Source organism: Montipora foliosa, chromosome 8 (genome assembly GCF_036669935.1).
Source record: "Montipora foliosa isolate CH-2021 chromosome 8, ASM3666993v2, whole genome shotgun sequence".
NCBI lineage: Eukaryota > Metazoa > Cnidaria > Anthozoa > Scleractinia > Acroporidae > Montipora > Montipora foliosa.
Window position 1 is genome coordinate 1,908,450 of NC_090876.1, and position 24,922 is coordinate 1,933,371.

General features: G+C 38.9%; 1 long non-coding RNA gene and 1 pseudogene across 1 annotated transcript; both read right to left on the minus strand.

The window, feature by feature from the left end:
- Positions 1 to 1,170: 1,170 nt before the first annotated feature.
- LOC138013026 (uncharacterized) lies at positions 1,171 to 4,755 on the minus strand. The gene is made up of 2 exons (XR_011125156.1): positions 2,726 to 4,755; positions 1,171 to 2,633 (listed from the first exon to the last, which is right to left on the minus strand). It is a non-coding gene; the product is annotated as an uncharacterized lncRNA (long non-coding RNA).
- Positions 4,756 to 7,845: 3,090 nt separating this feature from the next.
- LOC137967823 (uncharacterized) lies at positions 7,846 to 14,046 on the minus strand (annotated as a pseudogene).
- Between the last annotated feature and the right edge of the window lie 10,876 nt (positions 14,047 to 24,922).

Sequence of the window (24,922 nt, forward strand, 5' to 3'; positions counted from 1 at the left end):
GGGATCTCAAAACTATGCTAACTTTGTCTAAGACAGTGGAGACCCTGGGGACGAGGTTGGGCGCGCAACACCATGTTACTCTGGAGGGGAGGTGGTTGGGCTGGTCTTTCATTTACCGGATCCGAAATAATTAAGGTCCATGAAACAAAAGAACAAAGCGAACATAACAACACCCAATTAGCAAGGCCTAATCGGAATAACAATTTTTTTTTTTGCTTCGCCATTTTTAGTCAGGTATATGAAATTCTACCCATATTTTCTGTCGTGATCACAACTTTTAATATTCGGCTAAAAAGAAAATTTGACCTCCTGCTTTTTATTAAACTTCTTGTTCAGCAGTTCTTCTCAATTATTGTTTTAAGAATTTTTTGTTGTTGAATGTGGTGGTTTATTACTTAACGACTTTCGGAATTACGGTAGATAAGCCGTTTTCCTTGAGAGCACACAACAAGAATGAATTAGACAAGAATCTTTCTCTATCAATATACGGTCTTGTCCCATCACAGTCACAAGTGGGCTTATTTTTAGATACACTTTTCGCGCGAAAACAAACAAAGGGCCGCCAATTTTAACCAATCAGATGAAGCGATGTCACGCGTGACTGCTTTTGCCATGTTTTTTCAGGGAAATGACAACTGAATTTTGCGGAAACGGGTATTCTAAAAATAGACTCATTTGTGACTGTACTGGGGAGCCCACCCATGGCAGAAGAACTCTAGTACTCTTATCTAATTTGCGCACAGTAAATACATAAAACTACGATACGCTCATTACATTTTTGTTTTCGTTTTTGATCAGTTAGGCATAAAGCACTGATGTCGATGATCAACTCCTTTTTTGGGGTGTATTGGAGGGGATTCTATCTGGCTGCTGTCATAAGTTATTTCGCAAGCATATAGGTTGGAGTTCTATAGACTGAGGTTTCCTAAAGTGTAGCTATGATCCTCGCAGTTATGAACGCGATTTTAGCAATAGCTTAGAGAAGCCTGAAAAACCGCTGCGACGCTCTGACCAACTGCGCTATGAAGCCACTGACGTAAGGAGCTGGTCATTTGTGGCTTCTCATGCAATGAATGAACCAACGAATGAAATGATATATGAAATGAGGCATACATTGAACTGCGGATATGAAATCAAGTGGAGCTATGATCCTCGAAGTTATGAACGCAATTTTAGCAATAAAAACTTTTTTACTCGTAGAGATTTCTTTATTGATGGAGATGTTGAAAGCTGTTTATCAACGCACAACACTACCTTTCTTGGTATTTTCACAGTTGTCATGTGATTTCAGACGATCGCAGACTATTGTAGATCCTAGTAGATCGGCGATAATCACAGAGGATGCCAAAAAAGCGGTCATCTTAAAAGTGTTAGTAAATGGTCAATCTTATTGGCCTTCAATAGCGTCTCCATTAACGAGTAAATTGCCTGACGTTCAGCACGGTTAAACACAGGCTGTATGATTTGCAACAGGTTATGTCATGCGAGTACAACAAGTGGAACAAAAACATTTCCTGAGCAACATACCGTCTTTCCATATGCGTGTAAAACTTTTGTACATTATTTCCCGTTGTTTGCAAGTCTGTGACTTGAAATGAGCAAATCTTTACTTAAATAGGACGGTCTTTCTATAATTTAGACGAAAAACTTATTAGGGTAACAGTTAAACTGTATCAGGGTTTACATAAATATGCGTCTGAACCCAGAGCTTCTACTTCCACTGTCACCCTCCCGGAATGCGCTTTTAAACTGCTATAGCCATTCCGGCAAACACAGTACAGAATTTTCTTCGTTCCAAGTTTAAACAAGTTTATTCACACATACATATCTCACTCACACATACGCTTCGGATACAACATGAATATAGTACTCAAGCTCTGTGGTGGACGCAAACTTTTTTCTTTTATACCCATTGGGGTAACGTTTCCGGCACACGACGCTCTGGGGCGAGTTGTTTGGTCGAAATACATCGCAGAGAACTCTGTATTGTTGCCAAGGAGGAGTTGCCGTTTCACTCCATCTTTGTCTCGTGGGGCTGGAAGGAAGAGAACTCGCTTTAAGATGTGGGAAACGTAAATGAAATGGTGCAAGGCCGTGGGGACAGTGATTCTGTTCTGCTTGCCACGCTGAGGGTTCTAGCCTAAACGATGTTCCATTGAGGTTAACACTTTTATCGCCTTTGCGGTTTTCATAAACAAGCGTTCGTACAGACGATCCTCTGGACATTCTGTTGGGGGTAGTAACCGAAGGTTTTGTACCGGAAAAATTGCGGTCAATACTTCGAAAAATCGACTGGCTCGGCATGGACTTCCCAGCCGCCTTTTCGAGCTTGCCACGTGGGTCTTCAATGTCACTTGTTGCATCATCCTCGCTGCCATCACTCGGACTCGGTAATCGCTGTTTCTGTTTATTTCTCGAACTCGATTCATTGGAATCTGTGCAGCTTCGCCAGGTATCTTCCCCTAAAACCTCAAGATTAGAATATCTCGTGCCTGCTTCAAGTCTCCTGTCACACTTTTCGATGCCCTCGTATCTGCATTTTTGAGACAAAGTTAAAGTATCCTTGGCAACCTCGTTCTTGTTTTCTATTTTTTCTGGTTGCATAGTATTCCCACGGACCCTTTGCAAATGACCTTTAAAAGAAGAATTCGGGCTTACACATTTGACATATTGTTTATATACCTTTCTAAGCTCGTTCTCGCTATTTGCTGTCTTGATATATTACCTTGAAGCCGGAGTTTATACTTGCGAGATCGCTCCGGTAATGATGGAAATTCTGAATATGCTCGAAGCAATCAGGCACGAAGTCGTGAATCAAATCTTCGTATTTCTTTTCAACTACAAGGTCGCCCGTTGTGCTTGGTGCTACAGCAGTGCATTTTGCTGATCTTCTCAGATGCTCTTCTCCGATAGTCGGTTCTGAACGGAATGACAACCTGCGGAAAGCGTTCTTCATTCTTTGAATTTGCGCTCTGCGTCGACATTCCTCAAACTGTGAAGCGTCTCGTTTGCGCGGCGTCAATGGCCCGCGATTGACGCTAAACATACAGTCCATTTCTTCGGCGAGCTTCTCTCTTTAAGACGCTTGTTTGCGAATTTTGAACGAACTCGAAGCCATCTTACACTCTAAATCAGCAATTAAATGGAGCCCCCTTCTTGAAATCCTACTTTAGCGACGCGAGTATTGTGTATTTAGAGCAAAGTGGTGATTAAAACATGCGATTTTTTCATTAAGTAAACAAGACGAAAAGTAAACTTCCTTATACATTGATAATTTGACAAGAGATTCCGGTAATTACGAAATCAGTGTGTCATTTTTTTCTTAGCTCAATGTGCTTCAACCAAAATTGCGTGATTGGGTTAATTCTTGGGGAGGGGTGTGTGGGTGAAAGTGTTTTCCTTGATTGGGAAACTAAACAAACGTTTCCTTTCCTTATTATGTCCGAAATATGTGAGGTACATTATTGAGCTTTGAGTAACAGATGGTTTCGACAGAGAAGAAATATCTACTAGCCGGTTTGCAGTGCCCCATCAAATGACTAAATATAATATGAAATTCATTTATCCTTTTTTATAATCAGTTCGGCTTTCAGGCAAGTTTAAGGGGATGGTTTGAGACATGGTATCTGATGCATTTTCCGAATTTAGGCAGGAAAGAGGCCTTTTTGATGGCACAAGTAAAGGCTGAATGTCCAGAATCTTTTTCGTCTTTTATGCAGTTTACTGTTTTGACCGATATTTATTGCGTCTTTTAGGCGAACAGATATAATTCCCAGTGGTTTTGCGCAAACCTCGAGCTCGAGCTAGAAGCTCGACCTAAGAAGAAGACGTACAAGCTTTTTCAACATTACCTAAAGGAATATGGTTACGTCTGTTATCAATATTAAAATTGTTGCAATAAAACGAAAACATACATGTTCTTGTTTTTTTTTCTCCAACCTTTGTCTTTACGTACACTCCCAAATCTGTGGCAATGCGTTGCGGTTCCTGTGGGTTGAAGAGATCAAAGAATTGCAAAAAAAAAAAAAAAAAAAAAAAAAAAGAATGAGCTAAAATTAACTAATCCCACAGCATGGTTACTTGTTCATTTACAAGTAGCTAAATTAATTGGCTTTAGCCATTACTAGTGAATAATTCCCCGGATAATAGTGAAACCTATCTTTCGAAAAACTCGGGCTAAATAAATCATTATCAAATTGATAAGCGCCTTCGTATCCAGTGGAGTTGTTCATCGGGTATAATGGTTTTTCTGTGAGATGACACTGCTCCATCCCAGATCACCACAGGCCAACCAACTGACCAACACACTGTCTTCCCAACTGGCCATTTATCTAGGTTTAATCCCGCCACGACGTAACCCAGACATAACTTTGGTGATTCTACGAGAACTCGTGTTTTGCTGTTGATCATAGCGTAGGCCTTAAAGCAAACGACCTGAAAATGACATTTTTTCGCTAATAACCCTTTGAACGAAAAAAGAAAAAGCAGTTTTTAACGCCCGTAGGATGCCTCTAGGAAACCGCAGATTGGAAACTATGGAAACGTAACACCATCTCAACCGATAGCCCGTTGGCAAAACTCTCGCCCCTGAGATGAACTTGTTCGTACAGTGGTTCATTCGCTGACGTTCTCCGCAGACCAACGATTTTAATTGTTTTACACGAGGGAACGACGGACAATATAATAAGAAAACCGTATCAAAATATGAATTCGCGTTGTAAACACTCAAGACCCTTCTGGTTTGATTAAAGTGGCTTACTTACCCCGCGAGAAAGAAACTGGTTTGAACGACGGTAAAGATGAAAGACCAAGCGAAACAATTTATTCTCAAGGAATGGAAAAAGAAGGCACAAAAATGTAAAACACGTGTCTATATTGCGTGCAAAGCGTGCTGAAGGTGCAGAGAGTTTTCTTCCGCCTTTTTTCCCCTTAAATGCCCGCTGCACAAATAAGTCAAAGCTGAGCAAAGCGCCTCGCGAGGCAGCTGTAGCTCAGTCATTTCTTCACGCGTACAGCGAGATTTTGGTGAGATTTTCTCCTTGTGAGGCCTTAAGAAAAGTATCCAATATTTTTGGTATTTTTTGCTTCTCGAGGCAAATTCCCCATCGTGAGCGGCCCTCTTGAAAATCTGGCTGAGACTGGCCAGGCAATCGTGGAATAAAATCGAATGTCCTAATCACATGTCTTCTCAACTTGTAGTTCAAGATGGCGTCCGAAATACATACCTCTTACTAACCGAGTTCGACGTCCGTACTGTAAGTTACGGACCGAGTTTTTTCCGGTTGATTTATGGGGCCATCAATCAACGGGAAAAAACGAGGGTCCGTAACTTACAGTACGGACCGAGAAAACGAGGTTCGTAAGATGTTTATTATATCTCTGAGGTTAACCGGCGCGCGGGCAAGGAAACTAGTCAAAGTGAAGCGGAAGGTTCAACTGCCACAAAGAATGCCGTGCCAAAATCCCAAAAACTAAATCTTCTTGGCAGTTAAGTTTGAAATAGTTGCTTGCAAGATTCAAACAGTTTTCAGTACAAGTTTATGCAACAGAAATGACATGAAAAACCCGCTAGATGATGTTTTGTCGAAATTTTAAATTTAGCGGGCTGTACAGCGGGCCGTACTGTAGAATACGGCCCGCTAATTTAGCCAATTACAGCACGCGTACTATCTGAGAGATATAATAAAATACAATACAATACAATACAAATGGCACCAACATGGCGGTCGTGACGTCATGTGAAAACCGAGAATACAAATGAACTCGATGGCACTTCTTACTGTTTTTTTTTTTTTGTTTTGCTTCGACAAATCCGTCGTAGAAGAAACGCTGGCCGCAAGAAGATAACGACAAGAGAATGGATTGCAAAAAATAAGCAAGAAGTAGCATACCCTTACCTGCTTCAGGATCTTCTGCATTTAATGGCTCAAACACTTTTAAGAGACCTTGTTATTAGAAGGATCGTCACGACAACAATTTATCAGGTGACACCAATGTTATGGTACCATGTGAAACATCAATTATTGCTGAACAAGGTGCAGTCCTTTTTGTGACGTATTAAGTTACCATGGAAACAGGAAAGTCTTGCAGAAACACCCCATATTATGGCTTTAGTTTCTTATATCTCAAAAACGAACTCGGTGAGCCCCATTTTTTATCGCACAAAGGTGATCAACAGACCAAGATGAAACTCTCTGCAAAGTTTAAAAAAATTCTGTGGAGCGGATTCAGAGCTACCTTAAATTTTCAATTAGTTAAGGTGGCTCTGAAACAAAAAGTTTTATCCTGGCATGTTGATTACATTCCAGAAATAAAAAATGGGGGTCACCTAGTTTCCATTTTGAGATATAAGCAACTAAAGCCAAAATATGGGGTGTTTTTGGTACACTATAACTTGGTACTCTATAACTGGATCGGTACAATCGTCCTTGAACAAATGTATACCAGAATGAAAGATTGACTGTCGTTTAATCGCGTCATGTGTCTTCTTGACAAATACTGCATTTGTCCAAGCCAGGTTGATCATTTGCCAAGCCGAAATTTGTTGACACTTGTTTTTGCCAACAAAAGCCGTTCTTGAGAACAATACTTACAGCATTCATTGTATTCATGTTTAATTTACGGAATTTATAATGAGAAACAAATTAATGTATGATATATCAGGGTCTGGTCCGGAGAATTTATGAAAGAAATATTTACGTACCTATAATGCACCAGGAGCCCATCTGGAGCGTGCAACTTCCACACAGCGTCTGTGAAACGGCGTTTTCACAAATAGGTTTATTTTTAGACTAGCCCTTCCCGCGAATTAGGTCAAAAAACAAAGGCAGTTCCGGTTCGGTGACCCTATGACGTCAGCTTAATCTCTTGTAATTGGTCATCGGGCTCCTGTGGGAGTCTCAGCAGGAAATTCAATCTAAAAGTAACCTTACTTGTGAAAACGCCGTTGCACGAAAATAGGTAAGTTGCACGCTCCGGGTGATGGGCTCCTGAATGCACTTATCAATGTTAAGCCCCAGGGAGGGGGAGCTTTGACTGTGAGGTCTGTCCCCAGGGTGGGGATTTTGATCGTGCGACATATTCCCAGGGTGGAGAATTTGACATGGCCACCATCTTGGATAATGAAGAAGGCTTAGAAATCAACCTTGTTCCCAAGGCTTTTCCCTCCCCAGGTAATGAGGGAAAGGCCCTGGGAACGAGGTTGCCTAAAAGCAACTCCGCCATCTTGGAAAATACCCAGAAGGCGTTCAAATGAACTTCCCACATTTGTAAGAGGTGGCTGAACGAGAGGTGAGTAGTACATACATTGCACTCTTACTGTGTGCAGCAAAGTCTAAAGGGCATTAATTATTTTGGCCACCTTTATTCGCCCCAGCGTGGGGGCTTTTGTTATTTTTGGCCAATTATGTTTTCACGTGGGTGTGGAATTGGACGCATTTTTTCAGAAAATGTCAAAATCCTTCCCTCCCATCCTGGGGCTTAACATTGACAGGTGCATAATATCTGCAAGTTAGATTGGGCGCCATCTTGAAAAACGCTAGAAACTGGGAACTAGTACCCATACCTCACAAGAAAGTAATGCCCAGAACTCAACAAAATCAAAATCATAGTGTTTTCGTGTGTTCATCTGCCACTGATTTGCAAACTAATTGTCATAAAAATTTTCAGTTCCCGCAAGAATATTCCACTCCTCCAACACGGCTGATGTTTCTTTGTTTTATTTTTTACTCCTCAACATGGCCGCCGTGACGTCGGCGTGTAAAAGACTTTAAAAGGGAGTTTAAGATCAACGACGCGACGGCAAAGAAAACGTCACAAATTTTGCATATTTAATGAGAAAAAACAATAGCTTGCACGCTGTGCACGTGCATTTATTCATTTTTGTACATTTCTTTCACGTTTTCGGCACATCTGCGACGTAAAATGACCAGATTTCAAGTTTTATGAAGAACGTGAACACAAGCCAGGGAATTTGAATTTTCTGCCGTAACTTCAACACCACACCTCCTAATTCAGTTCCTGGAAAGTTGAGCTAGGTTTTAGAAGTTAGACAAACCGAAATAATCACGAAAAAAAAAAAATTCATAAACCTGAACTTGCAATTTTAAATGACGTTTTCGTTATCGTCGCGTCGTGGATCTTAAACTCCGTATTTAGCAAGATTCACTTTTTTGTGATCATCTTTCAAATCGTTTGTGAAGAGAAGTTTGCGTGGTAAAATAATGAGAATCCCACGTTCACATGACAAATCATGTGATATAGTTTGGTGTCACAACTAGCAGATGAGCTTATCGGTAACAGGTTGCAATCGAGAAAAGTCTGGTTTTCACTTACGACCATTTTGGAACATGCACAATACTAACTTCTGAGCACCTATTTTGCTTGCATGGCCCCCTATCACAAAATGATTGTTTTGTTGAACATCACTAGTAATCTGGCCAAGTTCCGCGGTGCTTTTACCACAAACCGAACAACTTGACCTGTCAGGGTTCGTCCACTTTAAAGTTTTTCAAATTCCATGACTTTCCATGACCTTTTCCATGACTTTCTGCAGTTTTCCATTACCTAAAGTTTAGCTGCCAGTTTCGAAAATTGTCAAAATCAACCTTGTTTTTGGGGTATTTTCTGACATAACTCGTCTTCATTTTATTGTGTCTTTGCTTCCACTTCTGCAATAATTTACGTACCACACGTAACTATAATTTTCCATGACTTTCCATGACCGACAATTAAATTCCATGACTTTCCAGGCCTGGAAACTGAAGTACTTCAATTCCATGATTTTCCAGGTTTTCCATGACCGGTACGAACCCTGCCTATTTTTTGTTTCGAGCGCAAAGCCCATCGTCAGAGCGAAGGGCTGATGCTCAAGCCTGGTTGGTTTTCACTAGTTGAAACATAAGAGCGCTTATTTCATCGTGAAAACGGGGTTGACGCAAGCACAAGGATCAAAATATTTCCATTTCCTTGTGCTTGAGCTTCTGCTTGCGTTCGCTTGCGTTGTGTGAAAACGAAACACAGCATAAGCACAAGGAATTTGCTATGTCTGGCCAATTGAAGCACTTGCTCCAGATTCCCGGCGTCTGAGCATTTAAACAAAATGGCGGATGCCTTGGTTGATTTTGAAGCTTATGTCGACGTTCGTTTTCACTTAGCATAAGCTACTTACGCTTGCGCTAGTTGTGCTTGCGTCGCTAGTGAAAACCAGGCTTCAAAGGAGTTCACTCCTTATCGACGCAGCACTGCAGATTCTTTGGGGACGAACTCCTTTATTAGTCAGTTAAAGGACACCTCGCTCATATTGTACAACGAAAACAAGATGGAATAATCATAAAGATCTGTTTTGAAGTGACGTCTCCGTTGCCGTAGAAGCTTAATAGGGATGGCAACCGTAAGTGAGCTGTTTCCCTTTTAACTTGTCTTCACACAACCACATTTACATCTTTTCTCCATTAGACATGATTAGTATAAAAATCTGGAGGACACCACTGCCCTGGCATGCGAAATATTCTCTTCCGGTTCTCGCCAGCGTTTCAAAAACGTGCGTGCGTAAACTCGCTAATTCCCTAATAAGGTGCGTAAGCACGAGACGCTTTTGAGAGGTGGACGGCAACCGGAAGTGAGCTGTTTTCTTTTTTGCTTCTTTTGGCAGTACCACATTTCTATTTTTAATTTCACTATTACAGTTGATTAGTTTAAAACTCTAGGAGACACTACTGTCTGGACATGCGAAATGTTTACTTCTGGTTGCTTGCCGTCCGCGTCTCAAAAACCTTGTGTGCTCAAGATCCCTAGTGAGCTTAAGAACGCGCGTTTTTGAGACGCGGACGCCAACCGGAAGAGAACATTTCGCGAGTCTGGGATTTTCGGGTGCCCACATTTTTTTACTAATTTTTACTAAGAATATCATTGGTTACAAGAGGAAACTCTGCACAGCAACGACGACGTGAAATCACCAAATTTGAGGTTTTGCCAACAACGCGAGCGTACAAATGTGAATCTTTCAGTCTCCATTTTAAACTCTGAAACCACTCGTACCGATTCATTTTTAGCATACTTCGCCCACATTGTACGATGCGAGCGAGATGGCCTAACCGCGAGAAACTTACCATAGTTCAAAGTTATATTTTGAGGTGAAGTTGTCGTCGCCGTTGCTGTCGTACGGCAACAGGAGGCGAGCTTTCCGAATGCCAGGACAATGGTGTCTCCCAGAGTTTAAATAATATTTAATCGTCTCTAATGGAGAAATGATGCTAAGGAAAATACATGTGGTTGTGTGAAGACAAGTTAAAAGGGAAAACAGCTCACTTTCCGTCAATTGCGAGCTCTCTCTGTCATATCTTTTTCAGATGTTCACTCCAAGCAGTTTAGAAGGACAATTTTCTGCTAAACCCTCAAGTTGTGCAGATAAGAATTGCATACGCACTACATTGAAAAATCTTAAAACACATTCAACAAATTTTTCAAAATATGTAATTAAAAGAATTAAAAGAACCCAGAGAAAAGCTATTCATAATCATCCAGGTTTAATGAAGGTGCAAAATTGTGCACCATCATCTTGACTCTCTCTTTGCTCTTTCCAATCCGCTGCACAGTGTCTTCAATTAACGAGAGTCTCTCCTTTTCTTCGTTGTTTTCGTCTGATTTCCAGTTCCTGGCATCGGTTCTGGCAATCTTCTTCCTTCACCTTGATAGCATCAAGCTGACTTTGTAGACGGTTGATCTTCTCTTTCAATTCTCCTTCATCCATTTTCAGTTTCTTCATCAATTTCTTCTCGTCCAGAAGTTGTTCCGTCACCCTTCCATGTTGCAGAGAATACTCTCAGTCTCATCTCAAATAATAAGCAAAGACATTGCTCATTTAACTTACATTTTCCAGGGGCACCCAACGTCAATTTTCGGAGAATATCTGTTCGGAAGACGATTTGAGATCTAGAATTTTCGGAGCATTTGTTCTAAAATTTCTTGCTTGCCTGCCTCTCCTAGGATTTTCGAACATTTGAAAAAATGGTGTAATTACCCACTTTCAACGGATTTTCACCCTAAATAGGTCATTCGGGAGCCTTTTTTCTGGCTGAAATTTTCGAAAAGGTAAGCTTTGATCCCTATAGTTTTCGGATCACTAGACTTTCAGCTAGGAAATCCGAACAGATAAAAAAAAATTAGGGGATAAAAATATGCCTATATCTACTGTTTAAATACCCAAATACGTTTAACAACGCTATGTTTGAGTGGTTTTGAACTATATACTCGTTGCGTGCCCCTGATTTTCCCTATAAAAATCAAATGTTAGTACACTCATCCAGGAGATCTCCTGTTACCACTTCCATCAGGCGCTCATTAAGCAGAGCCTCTATCTCCCATTCTTGGCATAGGAATCAACCCTTTTCCGAGTATATTTATTTAAAGAACGCCTCCCTACGGAGATTCAGCATGCTCACTGAACACTATAAAAACCAATCTCCCTAATTGGGAAATTCAGCACGCCCTCTGTTGTAAAAGCCCATCAAAACAAAGCTATCTTAGTGTCAAGGGAAATGGCATACACCAACTTTCCTTTGGAAAATCCTGTTCTAAAAAATAAATTTATTTGGGAAAGGTTTGACTCCGAAATTAGTGGAGACAGAGATTCCCCTTCATTAGCTCCTGCTTCCATATAATTAAGAATACTTTCCACCTTGTCCGAAATTAAATTGTCTAACTTCACCTTGATCATAGATACAGCTAGAAGCTTTCAATATCTCCACATATAATGAGTGGTTGACTTTATTTTTACTTTTGATGTAGTTATTATCATCCTATTAATCAGAAATAATTCTTTTGAAATTGAAAAGGAAGGGGAGGGGGGAGGGGGGCTAGGATTACACGTAGGGTTAGGAGGGGGAGACATGTCCCTCCAACCAAGAAAATGCTGTGTCCTTGGGATTTAGGGTATCAAATTGATTGTTAACAAATACATTATTGCTACTTTTACAGGGAACTAAATTAAATTATTGGAGGGTACGTCCTGTTAAGGTAGCAAGAGAGGAAGGAGCACTCACCTCAGCAGCAAGGAGGTCACCATGGCAACCGAGCCACAGTCCACCTCCCAAGACCCTGTCACCACATCACTGAGAAAAACCAGTGTGTGAAATGTACACTTACCCCAAAATATAGCAGGGAGGGAGGGAAAAGAAGCAAGCACACTCAACTGATTAAGGATGGTGTCTACTAATTCAAAGGTATTTTTGCGAGATTTATGGAATATGCGGGAAAAGCAGATCTTAACAAGTGTTATTGAAATCCAAAAAGAAATTGGGGGTGACCATGCATTTTGGAAGATAATTAATCAACAATATCTGTAAAAAGCTTTGAAATACAAAGCAATGTATGGCGTTCTTTTCCAAATTGAAGTTTAGTTATCTCTGAAAAATGCATGGTTACCCCCCATTTTCTTTGTGGATACCAAGAGCACTTGCTAAGTTCTGCTTTCTTCGCATAGTTTTGAACAGCGCAAAAATATCCCTGTATTAATAAGCATCACCCATAGGAAATCTGAGTACATGTGTATCTCGAGATGCGCAGAACTTATGCGCAATAACAATAGTAGGCACCGTCCTTAAATTTAGCACATGGCATTTGCCCCTGCAAACCTCCTTGGAGTCCCCCCAAATATCCCATCCAGGCAAAACCACGGCATCGTCTTGGTTTTAACTTTGCCTAAACTATATTTCTACAGCTGCAACTAACAAACAAATCTCCTATAAGCTGCTGAGCACCTATAGGTGTAACATCCATCATCATGCCTTGATTTTGAATTCGAAAAAAAAAAAAAGGCAATTTAGGATGCTTCCTACTGCAGATTCCAAGTTTCCAATTGAACTGAACTTACCATTTAAAGCATTACATCTCAGAACTAACGACTGATATTCATCCACATACTGCCTCGTTTGTTCTTCCATCTTTTGTAGTCTTTCTCGTTCCTTTTGATCTTTAAAATCTTTGATAATTCCTTGGATTACGGTATTGACTGCTGCTGACCTCACTACTGTATGACATGTTGGGCATTTTTTAAAATCACCTATGCAAGTCTTGCAATATGTGTGTCCACAGGGTATAGCAGCCATTGGCGTGTGTTTGGGCCCTGTCATATGTTTTTCACAAAGGGGGCACAAGTGACTGGCAATACCTGATTCATTGTCGTCACTAACACTCCGCTGACCTTGTTTATGCTCAATAGAGGGTTGTAATGTCGCCTTGAGCCTCTCGGCCACAGTGTCTGCTAGTGCATTCAGCATATCAGAAGATAACTCAGGAGTCTTCAATTTCGAACTATCATTAGGAAGCATTACAGCACCTGTATGTTATTTCCAGTACTACATGTATCTGCAGGGTCATTCAAGAGAGAATCCTCATCAGTTTCACCATGCCTAATATCATCACCATGGAGACTTAAGTTTGATTTCACTGATGTCCTTGATGAAGGCCTTAATTTATTATGAAGTGTTTGTTTACTTGATGAAAGAAGCTTTTTTGAGACACTAAATGCAGAGCTTGGATTTTCATAATTTGATTGCACATACTCCTGCTTAGTTTTCACTTGAGTATCATTGCTTGCTTTCATCCGAGAGGAGCTGGGATTCCTTTTGTGCGGCAGAAGGTGGTCTTTTGACTAGCGGGTTATCAGACTTTGATATCCACGACATCACATAATTTAGAGTGGTACGGTCTCTCTGTGGTTCAGGAAACAAAGGTTTTCTCCTGGGATTGCTGTGAGGATTTCTGTTTGCAGCGTTTTCCGAAGAACCAGACATTGCTGAACGTGTTCGAAACTTCGGTACATCAGGAAGAGTAGAGTTACATGTATCTTTGTTCACAGATTTTAATAAGTTTTTTTGTAGCAGTCTTCGATACTTCTCGCTCCTTCATCCACTGGCTTTTCACAAAGTACCTTAACTTTTGAAGCTGTTTCTTCTTTATTTTCGGCTGTTCTGCTAAGTGACTTTGTCTTAAGTTTCTTCACTTGTAACGACATATTATCTTTATCTCTTACTGTGGTGAGCAATAATTCCGCCATATTGTTTTCAAGGATAAATTGAGAGGTTACCAAGTACAATTAGAAAGCCCAAAACCTCACTTTCTAGGGAGGAGTAACGAGTTCAGAGACAAAAACGTATAACGTCTTCAATAATACACAAAAATGGGCAGAAATTGGGTTTTATCAAGCCATTTAGACAGGAGAAGTAAGTTAGTTCTTTATTTAAAAGCATTTCCTAAAAGCACTCTTATATCTCATTTAATCATTTGGAATATTGTTCTGTCACCACCCCCTCCTCAGGGTAAAGATGTCCTCATTTGCATAGTTACCTTGAATTTTCACTCCATCTTGCAGTGGTAGCAACATATTTTAGGGGCAGAGCTGTTTTAGGGGAGCAAAAGATCTTTGAGCGTCGATTCAGTTGACATCTTAAAAATTTAAGTATATTTGTCGATTTGAACGACGTTAGGATGTCTATGTCTGCAGTTTTCGTTCTGGATATCAAAGGAAAGGTAAGCTTTAATACTTCTACGATCGACCTTGTATCCATGCATACATGTATCCATATGTACTGAAGTTGAGCTTTTACAATCGAAACTTTCCCATTAATAAAAGTAATTCACTCTAGTATTCTACAAGGTAACTTAAATTGAACCGTTGCTATGTTTTAAAGTCAGATACTTTGTGTTTTGTGGTATCAATTCCAGGTGATTATTTCCCGGAATTACCGAGGAGATATCGTTCGAAATGTATCTGATCGAGAAGTTCACGCCCTTGGTATTGGAGAAGGAGGAAGAGGGAACACAGACCCCTATTTGCGTGCACCAGGATGTGACCTTTGTGTACATCAAGTATAACAACCTATACCGTATCCTTTCCATTTTAATAATTGTTCCATATCGATCCATGCATGTGTGTGAATTTATCCATGGCCAAAAAATGGGCAACTCAGTAATATGGACAGCACATGTAAATTTGTTGAACGCTTCTGTAGAACGAGATAAATTACAATAAAACCCTGTGTTAGAGCGAGTTTCAATCGAGTGTCGTAAAACCAAAACCAAAGTAATTACTTTGGCCAATCAAAAAGAATGGAGACCCATCCAGTAAACCAATCAAAACTCGAAGTAATCACACATAGCCGAGACACAGCACAGGCAATGTGCATGCACAAGCAATGATTGGTTTTGGTTTCACTTCTGATTGATTGAAAAAGTTGCATGAGAACTTTAAACCAATCGATGAGTGAATTAATTCAAAACCAATACAATTCGCTAATTACTTTCGACACTCAATTGAAAACCACTCTATTCAGTGAGAATAATTTATAATAGTCCTGTAGGAGTTCACCATGTAGGAATCTGTACCAATAATGAAACCAGCTTTAATAAAACTTTATTTAAGTGTCATGTATAATTTTAGCGCTGAGGCACTAAATATTTGAGGACACTGCACAAAAATCACAATCATACATGTACATGTAGGTTGGTTTTTGAGGAGCGGGGAAAACCGGAGTACCCAGAGAAAAACCTCACGGAGCAGACGCCAAGTCTAGGCAGTAGTGTAGCAGCTCTCGTAACCTGCTATAAATGTTTGGTATACTTAAAAGCTATTGTTTTTGAGTCTAAGTCATTGTTTCAATTCTTTAGTCTTTTGTTTTTGGCTAGGGTAGCAAACCAGTCATGTTATACATTATGAGAGCTGCTACATAAACCAGTCTGGGAAATGAACTCAGGCCACACTGGTGGGTGGGGTCTTGCATCAATAACCTTACAAGGTCAGCTTCATGACCTGACAAATTAATTACTGCAAAAATTTATAATTGTTTGGTGATAGCTGTGGAAATTTGACTTCCTGGAATTCATTGTTGACACCTTGCGTTACAAACTTGTCTGGAAGCCTGGTACTGGTACCATTTCATTCCTAAGTGGGCCACTTAAACACGACCACTATAAAAGGCATGGTACCTTAGACTTACGTGGATGATTTGTCAATCAACTGTGAATGCATATACATGAAGAGCTTTGTGATAATTTGTGCAATAAAAGCCCCTAATTTAGCATTATGCTGTTAGATGTTATCTGTCATTATTTTTTTAAAATTCCCAACCATTTTTCCTGAGCTGGAAATATCTTTTAGGGATTCTGTCTCTTTCCCTCTGTCTGTTGATTGCCATCTTGTACGTTAATCAGTCTTGTTTGAATGAAATTGAATGAAAGCAGAGCATGAAACGACCCTTTTGCAGTGCGTCTTCATGTTGTAATTAATTTTCTCTGTCTAATGCCAGGTGATTTTTCCTGTCAATGCATGGTGATCTCAACTCTGTTATTTAGTGGCTGTGCAATGAATAAACATTTAACCCATTGATGCCTTAAATGCCCTAAGATACTCCCTTTTGACGAGTAAAGACGTCTTGCGTTAGACAGGTTGAAATCTGTTAAGTCTCACTTCCAGATGTCAATGGGTTAAATGGAGAAAAGCTGGGAAATCAATGTGACTTGTGAAGCCAAAATTCAATTTTGGTACCGGCAGAGAGGTGCTCCAAACAAACATTGATATTAAGTACTTTCACTACATGTACATCCAGAGAAGAGCAGGATCTGGTCAAATTATGAAGCATTCTCTCTCCTTCAATGATCACATGAAAATGTCTTAACTTAATTAATGAACAATATCATAATGATCAGTAATGACATCCTTGACCTTTTTGTTCAGTTGTTTCAATGACAAAGAAGAATGCTAATGTCGCATTGCTGTTTGTCTTCCTCCACACGATAGTTCAGGTAGGTTTAAAAATTAATGAATTCATACTAAATTATATGTGTAGGTTTACTTTAGGGTCAAGTTTTTTTCCACTGGTGCAGGTTTTTGCAGTACAGTATGAAGCTTGAGTTCCCCTACTCAGGAAATCAATTCCTTTTTCGTTGAGTTTACTGTAGTTGTTAATCAGCTTTATATTTTGAAGAAAGAAAGAGGAAAACCCAGTAATGGCCATTTTCAGCCATCGCCCGACATTTTCTTATAAATAATAAAGGCTTAACAAAATTCTCAAGATTTTCAACAAGACTTCTTAGACTTTTGCACATTTCTTTCTGAAGAAATGCAAACAAGTTACTTCTTTGATGTCATTAGTTACACTGTACCTGAGGAGCCAACTGGCTCGGCCAAAATATTTTCTGATAAAATTAATCAAAGGCCTGCTAAAACACTTGGTTACACTATGAAGAAAGATTTTTAAAGTACTACACTCTAGACACTATACACTTTCGATATTTAAAGAAAAACTTGAAAAACAGGAAAGAAATAAGCATCATAGGAACTTGAAATTTCCACAGATGTTTTGGAAATGAAAATAAAATGAATGCCTGTTTTTTTTTTTTTTTGCTGTTTTGCGGTTGATATTTGAAAATTATCATTTGCAAACCCGTTTTCCCTGGCGGCGCCGTTTGTTAAATGAAACACAAAATAAACCTGTTTTGTCTTTAATTGTACAGTGTAGTTGAATTAGTGATCAGAAGCGCATAAAATTTAATTTATGCTTACTGTACCTGCATTTGGTTCAAATAGAAAGGTGATAAACTAAGAGCTTTCATGCAGCAGTGGATTTGTCAGTAAGTTAATGAAATAATGCACACACTTTACTGTGCTTTGTGAAAAGTCAACTGGTTTCCTCTAGCCAGTTACTGTTTTTAATCATTCAGATTATTACTGGGTTGCCAGTATGGCAAACCCAGTTCGGAATCTGCGTTTCATTTGTTGGTTTTATTTATTTAATTTATTTTTTTCCGTGTCGGTAAAAGTCTTGCCTGTCACTCCTCTGCTAAGTGGTGTCTTTGTGCATAGAGCCTTCTGTTTGTATGTTCTTTGATCAAGAGGGTAGTGGAAAATGCGTAGATTTCTCTGGTGGACATAGTAGAATGATTACATGTAACTTAACCGGCAATGGTGTCGAAAGTCATGTAACGCGAATGGCGTTTTAGTGAATCTTTGAACAAAATATACTGTACCCTTATGAAGCTCAATAATAGCAAGTCAATTGGATACTGAACAAGACAGGCAGTGGAATCTTAAAAGCGACCAGTAATGGACTTCGACAACAATCTGTTGCCTGTCGAGCCGAAATCAAAGTGAGCTGCATTTCTAATTTTTTTACCAAGTGTGCTGTTATGTAGAACACTGAAACCAAATGGAATATTCACTGGTAACTTATGGGTTCAACAAAGAGAGAGAACGAATCGAACATCTTAAGTGGATCTGTGATCAACTCTGCACAGTCTTCAGGTAAAAAAAATAATTGGAAATGTGACAGCCAAGAATTATTTGAAAGAAAGCTTGTCGTCTATTTTGTGCTTCATTATTCAAGGAAAAGGTTCTTCATGGAAACGGTTTGATCCTGAAATTTTAGTTTGTTGTAATATTGCACATATTAATTTTGACGGGACTGAGTTTTTTCTCTTCACGCACGTAATGAAATAGGAAGGGGTTTTTACCTCTAATAGCAAATATGTTGTTTGTTTCAAAAAATTGTTCGCTGGAAAAGGTGGCCTTTATGAATTCATCATGTTTTATAATATGCGAGCTTAACTGGGTAGTTTTTATGGCAATAGTAAAGCATTTTCGTGTCAAAATGAGGTTAGCATCTTTCTGTTGTGCTAACTTAATTAAATATAAATATACATTCTGCCTCGTGAGTTTGTTATTCTCGTTAACCAGCAATGGCCTCGAAAGTCATTGCAACGCGAACGGCGTTTTAGTGCATCTTATGTTGTTTGTTTCAATTAAATGTTTCGCTGGAAAAGGATTCTGTGATATTTTCTGCCTTTGTGAATTATAATATCATGTTGTGTATTGAATTTCCAAGCTTAAGGTTGAAATGTGATACGGGAGGATATTTTTAGTATTGCTCTGTAAGCTGGAAAGGTTTCATGAAAATAAACAGGTCTGTTGGAAGCGTGCTTCTTTTAAAATGAGCCCCAAAATCAGCAAAAAATTGTGACGGCGATGAATAATAAAGTAGCTGCTATTTCCAAAATGATGGAATTACCTGGTGATAAATAACCTTGTCTTGGAGAGTAAATTAATTTTTTGATTTAGCAGAAACAATGGTCAACCCCGGGGTCAACCTCAAGTGTTTGGGCAATTGTGATCTTTGTTTTGACTTCGCTCATTTATTGTCAAACTTTATAACACTTCACAGAAAAAGAAACTTACGAAAACCCGGTATCTTACCATTTTGACACAGATGCTTCACTGTTTGGCGAGTAAACATGCCGTGGTAACGTTATCACGGCTCCCGCTGATTTCCGGCGATGTCACTTTCGATTTTGAGATTTATTTGTGCAACCAAAAGTGAACGTAGCAAAAATCTCCCAAAATGTTTGTCGCTAATCGTAACTTTTTATATTCTATATTCATGGTTCAACAATATTATTAATGTTATTAATTTTTCATGTCGCAAATAATTTATGTTATTCTCGAGCGACCGTCCTGGAAACTTCCTTCTGCTCTTTCTAGAAACTGTGTATCAATTTTTTAATTACCTTTGGATCAATACTTGTTTTTGCATAAAGCAAGCTAACAAAATCTGTACCTTGCTGAGTTCGCATTTGTTAGCATTAATAGTATTTTCGGTCCAATGCTTCTGGAACGGTGCACGTACCACAGGCAACCCAGTTTACCCTCACGGAGGGTGTAGTTGTTATTTTTTTTCCGTGTCGGTAGAAGTCTTCCCTGTCACTCCCCTGCTAAGTGGTGTCTTTGTGCATAGAGCCTTCTGTTCTTAGGATTGAGAGGGTAGTAGTAGGAAATGCGTACATGTAGATTTCTCTGGTGGACACAGTAGAATAAATAATTAACTTAACTGGCAATGGCGTCGAAAGTCATGTAACACGAATGGCGTTTTAGTGGATCTTTAAACAAAATATACCCTTATCGAGCTCAATAATGGAAAGTCAATTGGATACTGAACAAGACAGGTGCTGAAAAAAAAACTGGAATCTTAAAAGGGACGACTAATGGACTTCGACAACAATCTGTCTCCCATTGAGCCATAATCAAAGTGAGCTGTAGTTCTAACATTGTACAAGTGTGGTGTTTTGTACAACACTGAAATTAAATGGAAAATTCTCTTAGACTAGTAACTTACATGTATGGGTTTAACAAAGACAGAGACTTAATTGGGCCTGTGGCTGTGTTGTCTGGCTTATTTGTTTGTACTCAATTCTGCACAGTCTTCTGGTAACAATAATTGGAAATTTCACTAATTATTCTTGTTAGTCAAAAATTATTTGAAACTAGAAAGCTTGTTGCCCATTTTTGCTTGATATTTCAAGTAAAGGGTTTTTCAGTAAAGGGTTTGATGCTGAACACAGGTGGGAAATTTATTTAGTTGCATTTTTGACACGGAGTGTAATTTGACATGATTGAGTTTCTTGTCTTCACGCACGTAATGAAATAGGAAGGGTTGTTTGCCTCTTATAACAAATAATTATGTTGTTTGTTTCAAAAAATATTTCGCTGGAAAAGGTGGCCTTTATGAATTCATCGTGTTGTGTAATATGCGAGCTTAACTGGACAGTTTTTATGGCAATAGTAAAGCATTTCATGTCAAAATATTGAAGGTAAGCGTCTTTCTGTTGTGTTAACTTAATTAAATATAAATATACCATGTGGCGTAAACTTGATTTTCTACCCTCAAAATTACCTCCAGAACCTAATTTTTGCGTAGAATATAAAGTAACCTTTAATAGGCCTAAAAACTTTTCTTCAGGCCTAAGTAGGCCTAAAATTAGCATTTTTGAATGTTTAGGGTACTTTTCTTTAGGCCTAATTAAGCCTAAATAGGCCTAAGGTTACCTTTTATGAATGTTTAGGATACTTTCTGTATACAATTAGGTTAAATAATGACCTGTGACCTGTGCCCTGTGACCTGTGACTTGTGTTTATTACCTGCTGAATAACAACCGTGTTCTCTTCGCCTGATAAACTCGCTTGAATTTGAAAGACAAATTTTTATGGCAGTTCGATGGATTTAAGCTTTAAGTACTGCTGCAGGAAATTGATCGATCGATTAATTACAGTGTTTACATGCGGTCGTGCAAGTTCATCTAAACATTTCTTCTCGCAAACAACTTCGTATGTAGATTTCACGGCCTAAATGTCGACACGCAAAGGCAACAATACACCACCACCGACCGCATGCTGCCACTCAAGTTTATCAAAACATTTCTTTGGCATTATCTGCGAACGAAAGTACAGTATTAGATTTCACGGGCCAATTCAAGGGTTAAATGTGTACACGCAAAGACGATAACAAACCAGTACCACCAACCGCATGCTGCCGCGCAAGTTTATCAAAACATTTCTTCTCTAAATCAACTTCAAATCAAAGTACAGTGTATACAGATTTCACGGGCAGATGTCTGCTCGCAAAGACAATAATACAGCAACGCCAACTGCATCTGGAGCTAAAACTTTTAATTAGTGTCAAGTGTTTATAGGGTAAGTCTATTTGGGTAGTGCGCTGGTGTTGTCCATGGACTGGGGGTCAGTGTTTAGTCCACCACCATACATTGTAGTTGTGATTGTCTGAATTACGTTGTACTTGCCTGAAGAGATACAGAGTTGAAAAAGGCTGATTTCTCTTTTCGTTTTACATGTACTTAAGTCAAATACATGTACATGTAAACAACCTTTGCAAATTGTAGTTTGAATTAATAAAACATAGCACTAGATTGAACCGTGTTTGTTCTTCGTTTTTTTTAAAAGGTCTACCCATGCAAATGAGCAGAATGAATCGTCCTCGAGTTCCTGTCCCGCCGGTAAGAAAGATTTAAAAAAGACAAAAGTGACTCTTTTTGGTTCACGATGGTCTTGAGATGAGTTTGTTTCAGTTCATAAGAATCTGCAGTACAGTACATTGTACATTGTATATCAACATAGGCAAAACAACTTTCATAGGCTTAAAGCTGAGGGTTGTCATGATGTTTTCATGAAGCTGGCTACTTCCTGTTTTGGCTTGCATGTCAGATCATTAGTTCTTTTTGCTTTCTTTTTTTTTTCTTTTTTATACGTATCTTCATTTTCCAGTGCAATGTAAACTTCTGTTATGTTATTAATTTTAAAAAAAATGAAGCTGGCTACACAATGAAAATTATAATCAAGTAAAGCCATGATTCTCACCGTTATGAACACAATTGTAGCATTATTATTGTGTAGAGTCAGCCTGAAAAATTCAGAACTTCAAATTTAGGGGATTAAACCCATGACCTTGGGATGCTGATGCAACGCGCTAACCAACTGAGCTACATGTACATGTATGAAGCCACTGATGTTGAGAGCTGGTTATTTGTGGGGTCTGATGTTCCCATGATGAATGAATCAGCCAAGGAAATGATATATGAAGTGAATCATATTTTGATTAAGTGAAGCTATGATCCTTGCAGTTATGAATGCAATTAATCAAATCAATATATGATATATATCATAATCATTTCCTACAATGGAAGTAGCAGGCTATTTCAATTAAACTGATGTTATTGGGGACATATACTATAATAATAATAGTTTTTGAGTGCAGGACCCATTCATCCCTGAAGTGGCCCCCATTGATGATTCAAATCAATCTTCTTGCATTGGACACAGTCAAATCTATAAGTATTATTATTCTTAGGAGGGAAAGGGGCTCAGTGCTTCCAGTGTTTTAGTATTATTCTTAAGAGGGAAAGGGGCTCAGTGCTTCCAGTGTTTTAGTATTATTCTTAAGAAGGAAAGGGGCTCAGTGCTTCCAGTGTTAAATAGTACATTATTCTTAGGAGGGAATTAGGGGCTCAGTGCTTCCAGTGTTTTAGTATTATTCTTAAGAGGGAAAGGGGCTCAGTGCTTCCAGTGTTTTAGTATTATTCTTTATAGGAGGGAAAGGGGCTCAGTGCTTCCAGTTTTTTAGTACGTTTTACTCTGAGTGGTGGGCTATTTTCACCATGGTAGTAGACAGCTGCCGTCTGCTGATGACAGGGATCGATGGGAAAACTATCATCATGCTGTACGTACTGTTCAATGTAATGTACATGTATATGAATGGTACTGTACATGGACTTGCTTGGGATTTTTTGTTAAGATAAGAAATTAAATATAATTATAAAAATTATTTAAATAATAAATAAATATATATATATATGCATTCATCAAATAATAATAATAATAATAATAATAATAATAATAATAATTATTATTATTATTATTATTATTATTATTATTATTATCATCATTATTATTATTTTATTTATTTATTGTCTAAAAATCATCTGATTCACCAAATTGATGCACGGAGAAATTTGTACACTGTATGTACATATTGGTAGTTGTTTTTTCTTCTCCTACAGTACCGGTCAAAGGGATTGCAGCACCTACACGCGCGGAAAATGCGTGTAGTCTGCGTGGACAGTGCGTGGACAGTGCATGGGCAGTGTGTGGGCAGTGCGTGTAATTAACTGCGTGTAAAATTTACTGATCTGGTATTTACACGCATTTGCGTGTAATTTCACCGGTATGCGTGTATTTAAAACTGGAGGAAGAAGCCTTTGTTATTCATACACGCATTTGCGTGTATGAATTAATAACAAGCTCGGGTATGAATAGCAAACGAGCAACTAACAAACAAATCTTCTTTCGTCATCTGTAATAGCCGGCACTCTGCTTAACATCGAAACTTACATGTAATTCTTATAGATCTCTGAATTTCGTTTACATTTACGTTAAAAGATGAACGACGTATGTCACAACGTAAATGTTTACCCACGCATGAAATGCCATTTCAACTCCTGTTCTTTCGATAACAATGAAATAGATACATGTACTCGCGGACTCTCTCTTAATCTGCTAATTGCCATCACTTCTGCTTAAATAGCGATGAATCGACCAAGCTGCCGTAAGAGATGGAGCACAATAAAAATTAGTAACTTGATCATTTTGTAATAGCATACTGTTGAGGGAAAGAACCAGCAAGCGAAATTAAGAGAATTATAAGCTTTTTTTCTTTTAGCTGCATGGGATGAGCTGTCTAACATGTTTTCAAAAAGACAACATTCACTTCTGAATACGTAACGTTAATGACGAATCTTCAACGGCTTTTTAACTTAAAGAAGGATATCTGATGTTTAAAATTAACTCAAGTGAAATAATGCTTTTTTTGCTGTTATTTTGTGTGCATCAAGCCTCAGTTCGTGAATTGCTGGCGCCCTTATGGTTCCTCGCGAAAAGGAAAAACACGACGGGAAAAGCTCTTGAATACCGGTAAACGCATAACACTTTGGAGTACGAAATATTTTTAATGAATCTTCGGACTGTTTAGCAGTTTTAAAGTACAGTGATTGCTGTAATTTAAAATTGAAAAGCGACATAATTGTTCATGTTATCTCAGAACACGCCAATCGCTCGCTGGCACCGCTTGTTGTTGAAACTCGAACGGAAAAAAAAAATTTTTACTGTAAACCAGTTTAGCGAAACTGCTCGATTCTATCGGGAACGTTTTAGGACCAAAAGCAAGAGGAAGAAAGATTAAACTATATCACAATACAGTCCACTACACGCACTTTTAATATTCTGTTCTTGCTACACGCACTTAATGAGTTCCAGTTGAACGACTGCGTGTAAAATTACACGCAATATCAGGTCTACCGAGTCAAAGTTACACGCGTGTAATTACACGCATTTTCATGTGTTTGCTTGTAAGGTGCGTGGACACTGCGTGGACACTGCTTGTAATGTGCATGTAATACACGCGCTTTACTCGCGTGTAATGCTGCAATCCCTTTGACCGGTACTGTAGCTAATGTGTCCGTCCATAAAGCTAAAAGATTGTCTCAAAGAACATCTATGGCCAGAGAGAGTTGTTTTCATTGCAGTCTT